Source organism: Arachis hypogaea, chromosome 17 (genome assembly GCF_003086295.3).
Source record: "Arachis hypogaea cultivar Tifrunner chromosome 17, arahy.Tifrunner.gnm2.J5K5, whole genome shotgun sequence".
Classification (NCBI taxonomy): Eukaryota; Viridiplantae; Streptophyta; class Magnoliopsida; order Fabales; family Fabaceae; genus Arachis; species Arachis hypogaea.
This window is the reverse complement of record NC_092052.1, coordinates 131048929-131060056: the sequence shown is the minus strand read 5'-3', so window position 1 is coordinate 131060056 and position 11128 is coordinate 131048929. Positions and strand designations below refer to the sequence as shown.

Here is an 11128-nt window from a genome sequence, read left to right as displayed (position 1 = left end):
GTAGTACCCAAATCTTTTGTTTCAAACTCTTCACCAAGTTGAAACTTTAACCTATCTATCTCCACCTTGTTCTTGGAAGCAATGAGCATGTCATCCACATATAATAAAAGATAGATATAATCACCTCCAGGAAGCTTACGAATATATACACAACAATCATAGTTACTTCTAAAGAAATCAAATCGCTTGTACCATTGCCGAGGAGATTGTTTCAATCCATAAAGCGATTTCCTCAAGCGACAAACCTGACCTTTTTTACCCTCAATCTTGAAACCCTCAAGTTGATACATGTAAATTTCTTCCTCTAAATCGCCGTGTAAGAATGCTGTCTTCACATCTAGTTGTTCTAACTCAAGATCGCCATGAGCTACAAGACTTAAAAGCGTCCGAATGGAAGTGTGTTTCACCATAGGAGAAAATATCTCATTATAATCAACTCCTTCTTTCTATGCGAATTCCTTGGCCACTAACCTAGCCTTGAATCTTGTATCATCCAATTTAGTAGGATCTTCTTTTTTTTATACATCTACTTACAACCAATAGCAGTATTTTTCACGGGCAATGGGACCACCTCCCATGTCTTATTTTTATGAAGAGACTGCATCTCTTCTTCCATAGCAACCAACCAGCTCTCACTATCATTGTCCTTGATAGTTTGTTTTAAGGTGACTGGCTTATCATCCTCCACCGAGAGTACATACTCTACCAAATTTAACTGCTCATAATGCCTCAAATGCTTGTCTAACCCAAGCTTCTGTACGAGTTTGTAATTCCTCTTTGGCCTAATGGATGCCAAAAAATCCTGCTGTTGCTGTTGTAATACATGTGTATTTTCTCGCTGAATCTCCTTATGATCAAGTTCATCGTCCTCCTCATCTTCGTGAGTAGCATTAAGATGCTCTACCTGAACATGACTAGATTCTATTGGTTGATTTTTAGACTCTATCTCCACCACTTGAGTGTTTATAGTTTTTCCAACATTACCATCATCTGGAGTCATAACTTTAGACAAAGCTACCATGGATCTTTCATTAAAGGTCACATATCTACTGATTACAAAATTAGAATCATTTACGCTCCAAAGACGATAGCCTTGAACCCCTCTTGGATACCCCAAAAAGATTGCATTCTTAACTCTTTCATCAAGTTTATTGTCTTTGACATGATAATAAGTCGTGCATCCAAAGAGTCTGAGTTTCTCGTAATCTGCATGTTCCCCTTACCACACCTTATAAGGTGTGTCTCCATGTAAAGAATAATGTGGAGATCGATTTACTATGTAGCATGCTGTAGCAATTGACTTAGCCCACCATTCTCTACCTAACCCAGAATTAGAGTGCATACACCTTGCCTTCTCTTGTAGTATACGATTCAATCTTTTCACGATTTCATTCTTTTGTGGTGTGTCTCTAACTGTCCAGTGTCTCACAATGCCTTCCTGATCACAGAACTCCTTGAAAGCTCCATCCGTATACTCTGTGCCATTATCAGATCGCAGAGTTTTTACCTTCTCACCTGTTCTATTTTCAACCATTACTCTCCACCGTTTAAAAGTGTCGAATGCATCATTCTTATGATTGAGGAAGTAAACCCAAGCATACCTTGAATAATCATCAACAAACGTAACAAAGTACCTGGAACTACCATTGGAAGTAACTTTAGCCGGACCCCAAATATTAGTATGCATGTAGTCTAACAACTCTCTGCTTTTGTGTTTGCTTGTAGAAAACTTCACACTGTGTGCCTTTTCATAGACACAGTGTTCACAAAACTCAATCTGTGGTTTCTTCATATTTTCCAGCAAACCTTTTTCGCTAAGCAATGATAGATCCTTTTCCAACATATGCCCAAGTCGCATGTGCCAAATCCTCGTGCAGTCTATTTGGTCTTTACTTCCACAGATTCCAACTGCTAGCTCACCTATAACAGTTGTCCTTAAAAGAGGATAAAGATTACTAAAGAACCACGAACAACTTTTAAAACCCCATTTTCAGCAACCATTTTTCTCTAACAAACCTATAGAGATCAGATTTTTTCGCAAGTCAGGAATATGTTTCACATCCTTCAAGGTTCTTACAACTCCATCATGCATCTTGATTCTTATAGTACCTACCCCTACAATTTTGCAAGCAGGATTGTTGCCCATCAAAACTGTGCTGCCATTAGTGCTTTGATAGGTAGTAAACCACTTCCTATTTGGATCATATGGTGAGAAGCTCCAGAATCAAGCATTCACTTACCGGATATCTCGTAAGAATCATCTATTACACAATAACAATCTTCACCATCATTTGAGACGTAACTTGCTTCTTGTTTTTATTTTGAGTTGCCATTGTTCTGTTTCTTGAAATTTATCTTCTTATTTGGACAATTTGCTTTAGAATATCTAGGCTCACCACATTTAAAGCATGTTCTCTCCGAGTGAGGTCTAGATTTTAGCCTACACTTTCCACGCTTACCTTTTCCTCTTTCATTACTCCTCCCTCTAGCTGCAAATAATTCTTGTGCTTAATCATTATACTCTCTTTCATTTGAAGATGATATTACACTAATAGAAACCTTACGTAGATCATCTGCTAAAAGTGATGCCCTCGTTTCATCCATGGTCAGAGTGTCACCCACCAGCATCAAAGTTTGTACCAAATTTTTATAGGACTTCGGTAATGAAAGTAATAATATGAGTGCCTGATCCTCATCATCAATTTTCACATCTATATCCTTTAAGTTTGATATAATCCTATCAAATTTATTGATATATTCTCGGAATGGGGTGCCTTCTTCCATCTTGCATGTATACAATTTAGATTTTAAGTAGATCCTGTTAGTTAGAGTCTTTGTCATGAAGTTACTCTCTAAATTTAACCAGACGCCTGCTGCAGTTGCTTCTTCATTTACCAAGAAAGCAACATCCCTCTCAAGGCATAAGATTATTGCAGCCCGTGCTTCAAGATCCTTCATATCCTCTGGCTTTTTCTCTTTTTCTGCCAGTACCTTTTGAAATTTTTGTGATATAACCAAATTTTTTATCTGCATCCTTCAATAAGAAAAATCATTTTTCCCATTAAATATCTCGATTTCATATTTGCCTACTTTGACATTTTCACTAGTAGAAGTCATTGTATTCAAACTTGAATTTTACCACTCAAATAATGAATAATATAATATTGGCTCTGATACCAATTGTTGAGTTTGTAGTGAAATTTGAACTTCTAATAGATATAAAGTAATATGAAATTAATCATTATCCATAATAATGCACTTGCTATATATTTTGTAAAGACAAAACCAATATGAAAGATTGATTATATTAACTCTCTAATATAATGTGAATACTAAATTTTTCATTTGACACAAAATATGCAATGCAATTTATAATGCTTGAAACAACTAAAGAAAGAACAGCTAACATTGTTTTCTAATTAAAGAATGGTTTATATGACATGAGAAATAAAGCTCCACTATTTTTTTCCTTAAATTTCTCATGGTTCTCCTAACCATACTTAACACCTATTATTTTTACATCATGTATCATATCTACATTCTATCTCATCTACCTTCATAATCGGGTGCTCTGCTAATCTTCTTTCTACATGTCTAAACTATCTGAGAATAGATTCTACCATCTTTTCTTCAATAGACGCTACTCTAACTTCCTATCTTATATATTAATTCTTTATTTTTCTTATTTGTGTGTGATTGTTAATTCATCTCAACATCTTCGTCTCTATCATACTTAATTTATATTCATATTCACTTTTTACCGTCTAACACTGTTACATATAATATAGCTAGCCTAATAGCAGTGCCTAATTTTTTTTTTAAGTTTTAAAAGTACTTTTATAAAATCAGATTAAATAAAAAATATCTTTTATATATAATCTACACGTATATTACAAAATATAATACAAAATAATGCAAATATCTCTATCAAGCATAATTTTTGTTTTTTTATTGTGGGATTAGAAATTGAGTGATGCTACATATACAAGTATTTTTGTAACTAAGTTTAATCAAGTTGGTGCAAAGCCCAGCAAAAAAAGTGTGCATACGTCACTACACCTCATTTTTCGCGCTTTCTACAGCACATAAATTTTTTAAGCATAGCATAAAATATATTTGTAATATTACAAATTTATTGATATAGCACACAAAATTTTACACATAGCACACACATTTTTATTGTGAGTGTATTTTGTTAGTTGGGTGAGTCAATGTTCTGGATATGTAGTCTTCCAAAAGTTTATGTGATGCACATCAAAATTTCTGTGCTATGCACCAAAATTTGTGTCGTATGTAACACCCTACCACACAAAACCTTACGCTCGAGTCATAAAGCAGAGGTGGCGATATATTACGACCTCTAAAAATATAAAATCATATATATAATATAGATGAAATGAATATATATTCGAGGAGTTTTGAAAGAAGCTTAAATAATAAGTCACAAAAATAAAAGCACATCACTCGCGTGAACGTAAACCGAGAAACCAGAAAAGGATAATACATAAGTATAACGAGTAAAATATCAAGAGTTACAAAATACTGAATCTCTGACTCAACCTGCGAAGCTAAGGCTGGCCGGAGTATAAATACATAGATATACATAGCCCAAAATATCTCAAAACAGATAACACAACAACATGTCTCTCCACATCGACTTCTAAGAGGAAATAAAATAAGGTTATACATACAGAGGAGAATTTAACAACAGAATATAGAGCATAAGCCCAAAATACAGAGTCCCAAATATAACACTTCGCTTGCAGAATGAACTCTAGACGCTTACCGAGGTGTTGCTCAACCTGCATCTGAAAACAATAATATATATATGGTATAAGAACCGGAGGTTCTCAACATGGTAATGGTGCCACGTATATTAGATATAAGGTCCTGGAAAAGCCATAGGCAATCTTAGAATGCCGACACTCAGATTATAAAACTTAAAGAACTAAAATAGTAACCATGAATGGATGGTCCTCTAGGGATTCTTAAACCTAACTAAAACTTAACTAGAACCCTAAATCTCTCCGCCTTTCCTCCGCTCCTCCATCTCCGGTGAAATTACAAAGACAAACAAGCAGATAATGGCAAACACAGGTAGAATACAAGTAATACAGATAACAAATATAACAAATAGCATATTATAATCACTTAGGCAATCTCAATTAATGCACAAGCAAGCAATTCAAACAATATGCATATGATGCATGCCTGTCCTATGGCTAATGAGTCTCATTTGTCGATTATAAAACCAACCGACAAGTCTGGCTGCTAAACCCTGGAATGTCCCCCGATGCGCATCCCCAAAAGTCTATGCATAATTTTTTTTCATATATAAAAAATTTCTCAATGGGGGTATCCTTCCTAAGAATTTATAAGTGTCCAGTCACCTCTTACGTCGTAGGGTCAACAGAGTATCGAGTCTCAACCTGGAACACGTGGTGGCAAGCCACGGTACTTTACCCAGAGACATTCGTATCTCAGATAACATAAGTGCATATGCCTCATTTCATTTATATTCATTCATAATCATTTCATAATCATTCATTATAGCCATAACATTACTTATATATCATATATTTGCACTTATACAAAATTAATCATAACCCGGAGCAAGTAGAACGAACCACACCCTTGCATCTACCCGGAGAGCCTCTATACTAACCAACCTGGAGCAAGTGGGGCGAAACCACAACCCTTGCGTCTATCTAAGAGGTACGTTCTCATATGCCCAGGAAGAACAAAGGAGGGGATCTTAACCTCCCACCATCTCGCTGGGGACAATTTTACAATACCAGGAGGAACAAAGAAAGAGATCCTCACCTTCCACCATCTCCTGGGGTCGCACTTTCAAGAAAGAGTGCTCAGATGTAACATTTATTCTTTACTTTAATCAATTTCATAATTTAAATAGTATATATATACACCATATCTCCTCATACCTAATTCATCACTTCTCAAACTTTTTTCATCTCCAAGTTACTACCCTCTCCTAACTTTTTCTCATCAATCAATAGATAACTAAGGTTTAGAGGCTAAAAGAGTAAAAATAGAGGTTTAGAGGTTCAAAATTAGGTTTTAAAACACAAAATTAAGTTTGCTGAAAACAGGGGTCACGCGTACACATAGGCCACGCGTACGCGTGGGAGTGCAATTTACCCATCACGTGTATGCATTACCTCGTCTGCGTATGAAGCCCACCCACATACGCATGCATGCCAGATTAGTAAAAAATGGTTAAGTCTGCAGAATTTCAATTTTACATACCAAATTTCTGACGCGCATAACTTTCTAGTTTTAAAACATTTTTCATCCGTTCTTTAAACGGCGTAAACTTCACGGACCCAATTTTTATATGAAATAAGTTTGAAACAATTTAGGAGTCCGGAAGCCAAGTTATGGCTCACCGAAGTTTGGCAAAAAATCAGATTTTCACAAAAGTTCATAAACCTCTGTTTTCACCAAAAAGAAACTCAATATTAACATTCTATGCATATAAACAGCACCACAGCTTACCATTTACAGCACCACAATTTCCACATCCTACCACAATCAACCATACCTCAATTTTACATAATCTCATACATAAATCCCTCAATTATATCAACAAGATCATCATTTATTCATCATATACACATATACATCATTATCACCTTATCAATCATCTCCAAATCATCATTTAGCATTCTACGTTCATCACCACACCAATCACCACTAATACTCAGCCTATTTCAACAATTATTAGCAAGGTACTAAACATTTAATCACATTCATGCATCCACACCTATCCTACGATCATCTAGCCTAAGTTTTCACAAGACATTATATATTAAATACAAGAAACCAAAACAACCCACTTAGGCAAGATTACAAGCCTCCAACACCAAAAATCCAGCAACCAATACCAATTTTCAAGCTTCCAATTTCCACAAATATGCTCCAATTCTTATACATATATCACCTAATTCACATTACCACATTTATATACCAAATTTCAATATCCAAACACACATAAACAAGGAAATTGACTAGGGTTGATGATCCTTACTTTGTATGTGCCTCAATTTAGCAAAAGTCCACTAATTCCTCAAGTCAATTTGATCCTAAAACATCAAATTAACCAAAATTTTAACACCCCAAAACCATGATATTTTCGAACTGAAGAAGAGAAAATAGGAACTGGGAATGTGATTTCCTCATCTTATAACATACTGGGCTTTGTAGAGCTTGTCACTGTAGACGCGTGGCCGCAAACAGAGTGAGAAGATATGAGGATTTGAATGAAAACGAAGGGTTTGGAACCCTCCCGTCTCTTGCCTTGTGTTTTGGGAACGTGAATGGTGAATGGAGGGGGAAGAAATGAGCTGAAGCTCATTTTGTTCATGGGTTCGGTTGGGCCCTTGGGCCTATTTTGGGCCCGGTTCGACCGGTTCAGTCCGTTCGGTCCAATTTTGGGCCAAATTCTTTAAAATTAGTGTCAAAATTTTTATTTTAATTAGCTCTACCTCCTTAAACTATAAAATTTATATTTCAAATTTCTTTTATTAAAAATTAATTTATTGATTAATTATTCGCTAAATTTACGGGGTTTACATCCTACCCACCTAATTAAGAACTTTGCCCTCAAAATTCAGATTCAGTTGCCTGAAAAGAGGTGTGGGTAGTTCTTCCGCATATCTGGTTCAAGTTCCCAAGTGTGTTTCCCAATTTCAACTCCACTCTTAGCATCCTCTGCTAATGAAACTCCTCCTCTGCGTAGCCGCTTAACACTGGTATTATACTATCAATTCTAACCGCAGTTACTTAAAGTGTTAGATTTTCTCTTAGTTGCACTGATTCAGGTTCTATTATGTGATTGGTATTGGCTATCAAATTCGGGAAGTAATACTAAGGTGTTTGGTGCTCCAGTTTCAAATCGACATAGAGGAGTTTAGTACACCGTGAAACCTCACCTTCTTTCTGATGTATAGTCTTGTTAATATCTCTAATAAATAGTTTGCTCCGATGGACGGAATGAATTTAGTTAATTGACCCACGATCACCTAACAGTATTACTTCCTATCCTAGTCCTCGATAACCTCTTTCATAATCAGTAGCAATCCCTTTTTACTTTCATTGTGAAACCTTCCATGGGTGCCACATCCCGGATGACTCTTGGTACTCGCTCCTCATCTTCTAACATGTTAGATATTCAGTCACACGCGCCACCACGTTATTTATCATTTCGGGCTACTCAACCCTATCTTATTATAATTGTGATACACTTTAACAATCCTCGGTTGAATTGAAATCTGTTCTTGATGGCTTCAGACAATGGTTTATGTCTCTATTTTCTGCATTAGGCGTACTAATCTCTTCTTATACTTTCGAATCCGTTTCTTCATTCCTCCAAGTTTCATTCTTTGTTTCCCTCAATCTCTTCTTAATTCCCTTTTATTTGCCAGACTTCGACATCCTTTGTAGCTCTCTATCTTGTTACGCTTCCTGTATCTCATCTTTACCACGTTTTAAAATTGCAATGGATTTAGTCTGATACCTCCAGTCACACTTTCAGTATCTAACTTAGGGCTTCAACTTACTTAACAGTTCTTCTCCTTTATCGTCCTCCAAATAGTTCTCGGAGACTTTATGCTGAGTGCGTTCGCCACCACATCACATTTGTTGCATCTGTGCGTATCCTAATCTCTTTAACAATGCATCGCAGTTATTCCAAATGGTTTATTTGGTTCGGGAATCACAAATACTGGCACTGAGGTTAATCTTTTCTCTCAAGTTTCGAAAGCTTCCAGGGTATTCAGGTATTCCATACACACGGTGCATCTTATTGCATCTACTTAATCACAAGCGATACAATCAATGAAAATTAAGGCTCTAAAATTCCTAGTAATGTCGCAGGTTCATTTTCGTGTTCAAAAATCTTGCTCTAAGGAATTAACACTTTAATGGTTGCATCTAGGAGTTGTGTGTGAAGCAAAATCCAGCACGAGTTGATTTTCAACAAGATGTTATGTTCAAAGAGACGAACGAGCAACACGAATGGTGTTCACAAAAAATTAAAAGAAAGTCTTGTATACGGTCAGATAGAGTTGTACCGAAATAATGGAATGCACAAAAAGAAGAACTAAGGTGCATCTCAAGAAAAGAGTTCAAATCAAGAACCCTTGATAGAAAGAAGGAAGCGTATAGAGTCAAGAAAATCTCGGCTGATTTTGAAGAATACGGTTTGCAAATGAGAGCAACTATACTCACAGCAAGTTCCTAAGGTTTCAAGGATTACGTGATTATACTAAGACAAGCTCATGCTTATTCCAAAAGAGACAAGCTTTATGCGAGTAAAGAATAGGATTAGAAGAACGATGAATTCGGCTTTTTAAGAAGAAATTCAAGGTAGAGTTTTCAATGTAAGCTATAAAAGAAAGGTTAGATCAAGTCGCGAAGATTAGTTGGCGCACCCTCTCTCTCGCGTAGAGCTTCCTATTGTTGTCTTTCCTCTTCACTTCACATAACCAGTACCTCCCACAGGGAAACACTTGATCGAATGGGTTTTTTTCTGCTACTTTCTTCAACTGCCTCCTAAATTCTGTCGATTATCACGATGTCTTCTATCATGATGCAATCGAAGTTAATCCGACTTCCGGCACTATGTCTATCACAAGTTCACTTTCTCTCGGAGATAGATATTCTAGTATACCTTCAAGAATTACTTAAAGACTTTCTCACAATAGGAATTTAGCCTGATCTTCACTCGCCTCTTAAATAATTTGTAGCTAAAGGTTGTATCTGCTCCATTCCTCTTTCTCGTAATTTACCGTCACTGGATTTCGAACAATAACTCCGCATAGCTGTCAAAACTTCCGATCCCTTAGTTAAAAAGATAAAAGCGCACAAGGACTTAGTTAAAAACTGGGTTCAAAATATGCTTGAACGCCTAGCATTTCTCTTCTCGTTCTCCAAAACCAACACAAAAGTTTGCCAAATCTTTATGACATGAACTAAATACGTTGTTATGCTAAATTATACGTAAGAGGACATGATAGTGTTTGATTTATTTGGTTGATCTCACCTAGTGGAATAAGATCTTGTTTGTTTGTTTTATATCAATTATATTATATATACATTAAAAACTAATTATCAATAAGCTATTACTTATCAAAATATGTATTTGATATTTCATTTATTGTAAGTTTATTTATTTTATTATGACAAATTTGATTATTTTATTGACCGATTATTTAATTAAAATTATATATAAATCAACATATATAAATAATTAAACAAGTACATAATAATTAATTTAGTAATTAATTTTTAGTGTATATCTAATATTTTTTAAATTTTCTATATATATCATGTCACATGCATATATTTTTCTCCTTTCAACAAAATCAGAAATCTTAGTGTATATATATTCTTTCTCTTGTGTCTTTTGCATTGATGCTCTGATGCAGTCTTTTTCTTTCCTTTTTTATACCATAGAAATGAAGCTGGACTTATTGAAGAGATTGTCAAAGAGATCTCGAAGAAAGTGAAGTGTTGCTTTTCAAGTGTGTCGGAAAATCTTGTTGGAATTGATGAAAACTGTAAATATTTTGAACCAATGTTGGCTAATTGAATCAAGAGAAGTTCGAACCCTCGGAATTTGGGGGATGGGAGGCATAGGTAAAACAACCATTGGTGAAGTTGTATTTGAAAAATATTCATCCCAATACGAAGGTGGTTGTTTCTTTATTTAGAAAACGTAAGAGAAGAATCACAAAGGTTTGGATCTCATTCTTCACAAATTTACTTTATATAATTGATATGAATTAACTAAAGATATTAATAAAATTAGATAAGACAATAATAAAGTAAGAGAAAATATTAAAATATAATTAATATCAAGGTAATGAATTATATATTCATCTTTAATTATAAAGCTAACATAAAAAGAGAGAGCAATTTCTATCTTTTCTAGTTCCTTTTCCTAAGGAAATTTTAAGTTTTTTATAATGTACATTAATGTATTTTTTTTAAATTTTGTTTCTAATAAAATATGTTAGTTACATTATATAATTAACGCCGTCTGTGGGGATCGAACCCACGACCACGTGGTTAAAAACCACACGCTCTACCACTGAGCTAAGATGGC

At 35.1% G+C, this 11128-nt stretch overlaps 1 non-coding gene across 1 annotated transcript; it reads right to left on the bottom strand.

The window, feature by feature from the left end:
* Nucleotides 1-11056: 11056 nt before the first annotated feature.
* Nucleotides 11057-11128, bottom strand: TRNAK-UUU (transfer RNA lysine (anticodon UUU)). The gene has a single exon. It is a non-coding gene; the product is annotated as a tRNA-Lys (tRNA).